Raw genomic sequence first — 6968 nt, 5'->3', positions numbered from 1 at the left:
CTGTCAGTTAGATCAAGAAACGTTACCTGTATCATATGTCAGCACGATTAAGGACTGTCAGAACAACAGATAAATATGACTAATTGTGTTCTTGAGGTTTTGCTCCTGAAAGGGTACAGCACTAAACTTTGGCCACTTCCTATTCGTGTTTATAGCTTTGGAGTCATATGACTGTAATGGAAGGAATCTCTGTCAGTCTGTCTTTCCGTTTTCTTGGCAACCATTCATCCGACGGATTTCACACTTGGCGGGTGTATCGCTGAGGACGAAGGGAAGTGTAGTGTTGAGTGTGAAGTGGTTTGGATGAGTGGTTCACGAGGAAGCTGAGAAATACTGGCCTGCAAGCCAGAGAGCCCCTGCAGTTCTGGATGCAGCAGTTCCAGGCCCACAGTTTCAAATGCAAGTTCAAACAACAGTTTAACTATGTTACACCCTGAGCCATGGAGACGGCGCCGGACTCATGCTGCTGGTTGTAAGCTCATTTTAGATTTAACGTTAAATGCACACTGTGGAAGATATGACCAGGACTTTGTTGAAAATGTCAAAGACGTTGAGGCGATGGTCTGAAAGTGAAGGCCACCGTAGTTTCAGCTGTGAGATGTATGGAAGTGCTCTTAGCTTTTTAGTCTAATAAATACACAAACTTACAGAGTGTCAAAAAATCATAATACATATCTTCCTTATTAAACTGAAAAATACAACCGTACACCTTCTGAATTTAAGTTTCTCGCTTTTACCAAACTAAGATGAGCTTAACTGCCAAATTACCTCATCATAAAACACATTTCACTCAAACTCAACAAACAAAATAAAAAAAAATAAAATAAATAGAGTTGAATGTGAAAATACCAATGTTGCTGTCAAAGTAATCACTTTGCTCATAACTGAAATTATGTCAAAAGCCATTAAAAACTATAAAACAAATATTTTTAAACTACCATTTCTTGTTTGTCTAAAGTTGTGCATCCATATTTTCCACAATCATCGTCACTCATTGATTCGTTCCAGTTTACAGTAAACGGTTAGTTTGACTTGGAGTATTTTTCCCACTTGCCCAAAGTCAAACAAACTCCCTCGTGTTGATATCGGTGCGTGCAGTGTGAAGGAACAGTGGTTGTTTTATGGTGAAAATCTTCTGGATGTCTTCAGGATCAAGTCGCACCTCTGCAGAAAAGCAGGAAAATATTTCTTCCTTTGTCTCCCGCCTTCACCATCTCTCACTCGACTCTCTTTCCATTCCTCTTTTCTATCTTTGGCTTCTTCTCTCTTCCTCAAGTCCAACATATCTAATGTTTTCCTGTGTCTGTTGCTGGCAATGGAGGGTTATTGTAAAGCTCCAGTTGACAATAAATCTGTGTGTGTGTGTGTGTGTGTGTATTAAGAACATAGTACCTTGATGTTTACGGTGCAGCACTGGACGCACTGATATATTTCTCTCTCTCTGACACACGCACACACACACACACACACACACACACGGCTCACTTGCAGCAATAAACTGCAGCGTAATGCATCTATAAAGTCGTAAGTCACTCTGGGCTCTCTGGCTGATGTGATTATTATTAATATGGAATTCAGTGGCCCTGATTTATCCAGCTGTTCAATTCCTAATACATCAGACTGGAAATAAAGTTTTAACGTGTAGGGCCAGGAATATTTCATCGCTCAAGATTGCAGATCAGTGTTTTTGGCTGCACACGGTGGCTGGCTGGCTGATTGGCTGACAGGATGAGTCACTGACTGGCTGAAATTAAGAACGCATGCCTTCGTGTGGAAATGACACTTCAAAGTCTAGGAATAGATCGATTTTATGATTTCTGGTTGGCTGTTATGTTAGCTTGTTTTCTTAATTGGTTAACAGATAAAAATGGGAACAATAGAAGCATGAGTGTTTTTAAGCTTCTCTAAGCTAAGGCTGACTCGCTGTTTGGCCGGCTTATTGGCTGTCTGTGTGAGAGACTAATGGACGTCCTGGCACAGGTGAATTCAAAATATATAAGCATGTAATTTAGGATTTAAATCCATCATAAAATTCATAGTAGCACTGGTTGCACTAACTGGCCAAATCTTTGTCTGGCTAGCTCAGTGACTGGCTGGGTCACAGGGTGCCTGAATTTTTTTTTTTTCCCACAAAAAACTGAGCAAATGTATATACTTAAAAGAACAGCTTGTAAATCCATTTCAGGTCAGGTCAGTTTTTAGCTGCTTAGACAACACATTTCCTGCACGGGTCACTGCCTAAATGGTTACATGCTGGCTTGCTGGCAGACTACACAATATTTTTGTCTTTGGCAATGGTCACCATGTCAGATCTGACAACCACAGAGCCATGAACTCAGACTAGAGATGAATGAGATTAAAGGCTCTATAGTTTATCTATTTGACTACTGCAGAGCTGGTTCAAATGGAAAACCAACATGACATAAAATTATGCTTCAACAGCCACTGATATATTTTTGTTGGGGGTACAGAGACACTCAACTAAATACTGTACAAAACAGACATCAAAGACAAACTGAAAATGAATTGAAGTTGACTGAAGCGAGAAGTCCGTCCTCAGGTGTGTAACTGTGTTTTGGCGAAGCCCTCCTCTCTCCTACAACTAATTTTCCCCAAGCTGACGTTCTAAATAAGAATATTATCTCTGGAAAGTTGCCTGCTTAAATAAGAGACACAAGAAATTGGAGTGGAAAACGATGGTTGGTGATGAAAAGCTAATCAAGTTGCAGCAGCGTTATTGAGACGGTCAGACAGAGAGATGGAGCCTCCTTCAATCTGTCTGATAGGGGCAATCAACTGATGAAACACACTGAAAGATGGAGAGATGGAAGAGCTCTCACTCTTTGTGATTTTCACACATCCGTTCTATCTTTACCCCTCTCTCTCACTGTCTCTCTCCCTCCAACTGTCCTTGTTCAAGGCCCCTCTCCTCCTTCTAATCACCCCTCCGTCCTCCTGTGTGAGGTGAAGGCGAGGAGAAGTAAATGTACAACAGGAGTGTCTTGTTGAGCAGACACAGTCAGCTAATGGACGATCCTGTTTCTGAGAACAGCAGCGGCATTGTGCTTCTGAATGACAGGGGTGACGCGCGGCCGAAGGGAGTCAAGGAGCGGGAGGGGAGGACAGAGGGGAGAAATGGTGAGGGAGGGAGACAGTATAAAGGGAATGAAAGAGAGGAGGTGAGACGCAGAGGAAGGAGACAAAGGAATGAGAATGAAGAGGAGAAATCAACATGAACGAGGTAGAAAATAACAGTAGGAGGGAGAATGGGAGAGAACCACATTCAGAGATGGATAATAGTCTGCACACACTAAAGATGACCTTCATAACATGAGGTGGATTAGAGGTGTGTGTGTGTGTGTGTGTGTGTGTGTGTGTGTGTGTGTGTGTGTGTGTGTGACCAGGGGCCTCATGTATAAAATACTGCACAGGTTTCATACTGAAAGACTGCATGCTCACAAAATATGCAGTTACATATACAACGTACATTTGCAGAGAAATCTCAGCATGTAAAATTGTGTGCACGCCAAGTCCTGCACCTTTCTACATCCCATCAATTTGAATTTGAGCACGCATGAGCCACTTACCTGAACGTAGCTCCTCCCATGAATGACTACGAACAGAGTGGCAATGCAGCACAATTACCAAAATTAGAAAAAAAAAAAAAATCAATAAATAAATAACACATCAATTAATTACACCTCATCCACGGGATCAACTGCGCATCACATTTGACTCGTTCTGAGAGCACTGTCCCAGCCAACACGGGTACCAATCCACTTTTTACTCGAAATACCAAAGAATCTCTCTTTAACATGCTGGTGCTTGACTTTGTGTTCAGTACATTAAAAATGTGATAAGCTGCTCTTTCCTTGGACACAAAACAAAAGCGAATGAAAACTTTATGACAACACATAAAAATTAAATGAGGAACGCACACAGTGAACATACATAAAGCTAGAACACAAAAAAAGCATGCTGTCAAAAGAACGTGTGTTCATAGACAAGAGAGAGAAAGGTAATCATCATGGGGAGAGGGACTGAAATTTTACAAAGAAACACATTTATTGATTTTACTGCAGGCATATTTTTACAGTAATACCTTTAACTACTGACAAACCAGCACTGGCTGATGTTTTTGACTCCTACCTGTGACTTTTCGCCACAATTCAGTTCTGCTTCATGTTATTTTCTTCTCACGGTAATAACGGTAATTTTCAGTTTCGCTGTATCCTGAAATATCCTCATATGGCCTTCGGCAGGATGTGAGTTGGTGTTTAAAGTGCTGCGTGCATAAAAACATGCCAGTGTTTCCTGAAGGAATTAGAATGAACGTATCTTCAAAAACAGCTCATGCTTCTCAGAGTCGCAGGCCTGAGTCAGCAGCTGAGTGCTGCTATTCTCTGCTGAGTGACATGTTCCTGAGATACAATCTGCACTGAGAGGGCTTACAGATGATCTCACCTGGAAAATGACTCGTGTGACGATGTTTTCTGTGTCTGCCCCATGTCACGCTGAGTCACCTGTCTGTGTTTTTGTTAACTTGAACTGCTCGGTCTTGTCTATGATGAACTTCTCAGGGATCCACATGTCAAACTCCGACACACTGAAAAAGTTATGGTTGATGTGCTTTTCATGTTTTTTTGTGCGTTTAATAAACTTTTATATCATCATCTTGTCTGGATTTTTTGATGCTTTATTTGAACGTTAAAACATTTTTCTTTCATCTCATCATTAACCCAAAGCCAAACAGTCACAATAAGTGAAGATTTCAGTTAAGATGTCTGAAAGTGTTACAGCAGTGACAGTCAAGTCACTTGGAACTGAATAAGTTGTAAATTGTATACGTAACTAAGACTATCTTGACTTTCCGTGTGGACCTAGAAATTTCTAAATTTTTCCATTCCCATCAAACAATCCTTGAAAAACATTAAATATATCAGAATTGTGATGAAGACAGGGGTCGTGTTTCCATCTATTGTCAAGAGAATTTTAGGCAAAATTTTGAAATGTCACAAAGAAGAAATCCCAAAGAAAATGCGACGTGGGCAAGTTTTCATAAACTGGTTTGGAGCAAACAAACGAGGCGACACAAAGCATAGTTTCATCAGAAGCTGGTGGTAAAAGCTACGCTATACATGGCTATAATAAACAGAGCAGAAGAAGAAAAATGTTGAAAACAGGAAACAACTTGAGTTGCCTCAGCCACCTGAGAGAAAAATGGAGAGAGGTCTGCAGGAATTTGTTCATGCTGACCGAAGATGAAGATTATGAAGATGAAGAGCATTATGGGAATATCTGGGAAGACCACCAAGTCAGAACTTATTCAGCAAATGACTTTCCATCTCTGTTTTTTCGTCATCAAGCTTTTCAAATGTGATATTTCAAAATGCACATAAGCACACATTGATGGAAACATGGCTAGTGAGACACGGTCAAAAGCTCAGGCAAATCCATTGCTAATTATAAACATTTGTGATTGCTAATAGAAATGTTGCTGCAGAAGCATCCCCCAAAGCAGTGCATGTAGGCTTTACTTTGTGAGGTTGATAGAGTGCTCAAAAAGAAACTCACTTTAAAGTGGAGGCTGAATAAAGGCTGTGATTGTAGCAAGGACAAGGTTTAGAATTTTTAAAGTCCAAGAATGATTTTCTACATCAGATGAGTATTTCACTGAAGCTAAGTGGAATAAAATTGAGCTCTGCAAGCCCTTTGTTAATTAACCTTCAAGGCACTGTACACAGAGTATATCTGTATGTGAAGGTTGATCACTACGTCCTGCTCTATTGTGAGGTTTATTTGCAAGAATAGTTGGCATATAAGGCTCATGCCATCCAGCGTTTTGAAGAGAAATTGCTGCCTCAGCCACGTTTTCTGCTGATAATTTGACAGACAGTGAGCTCTTTGGTTCCAGCAGCAGTAATCTGCCACTATCAGCAAACAGCACTTATGTCTAATTGCCAAGCACTTACCAAACCTCCCACTACAGAGCCATTGTGCACCACTGACTGGTCATGATAGGAGTAAGAAAAAGTAGCTACCATTTCTTTAAGAAGTGACAATTTACCATCCAACCAGCCCTGAGCAAAAAGGGGGTTCACTCCTACAAGAAGTGTCCCATCTCTATGAAAAGGAAGCGACTATTTAGAATAGCTTTGTATCATCTGACTTTTTCTGCCTTACACAAGTCACATTCTACCATTCACAAGGTGTGGTCGACCAGCAGTCACGCACACCATCAGCTATAAACACTCATGCATGCAGCCCACAGTACGAGCTGACAGTAACATCTGTGCATTTCATGTCATTAAAATGTCATTTTCTGAACAGAATTCAGTACAGGAGCTGTTTTTGTCACTTTTGCTTTTGCAGTCTGTCACGCATAACAGCTCATCATCGACAGCTGGTGATATTTGGCCAAAGGTGTGTTGGTTTGCCATATGTTGGTGCCACCGTTGTTAGTGTTTGACAATTTGAACTGAGATGAGATTGAGTTTCTCATCCCCTGCAGCAATACTGTCCCTGTTTTGCCCTGTAACTCCTGTCTCTTCCTTCCTGTGATACTAAAAGCTCTACACATCATATGTTCTCGACTAAAGTGTCCATTTTTCTTCTTACCAAAAACATTCAAAGAACTTCACCTGAAGAAACAATCAAAATATCAGTCACACAGAGCAGGAATCATTGCACTGGACAGGAAATCGGAGATCTTAAAATTGGGACACGTGCTCATTTGCTTTCTGGCGAAGAGTTAGACGAGAGGATCGATACCTCTCTCATGTGAAATTCATACCAGGAGCCTGTTAGCTTAGCTTAGCATAAAAACTGGAAAGAGAGGGAAACAGCCAGCCTGGCTCTGTGTCGAGGCAGCGATATCCACCTACCAACAACTCTACAGTTCACTCATGTACACCTCATATTTTGGTTGTTCAATCTGTCTCAACCGCAAAGTGCAAAAATGGCAAAAC

Source organism: Chelmon rostratus, chromosome 11, assembly GCF_017976325.1.
Source record: "Chelmon rostratus isolate fCheRos1 chromosome 11, fCheRos1.pri, whole genome shotgun sequence".
In the NCBI taxonomy this organism is placed as follows: domain Eukaryota; kingdom Metazoa; phylum Chordata; class Actinopteri; order Chaetodontiformes; family Chaetodontidae; genus Chelmon; species Chelmon rostratus.
The sequence above is the reverse complement of the archived record's forward strand: the minus strand, read 5'-3'. Positions refer to the sequence as shown.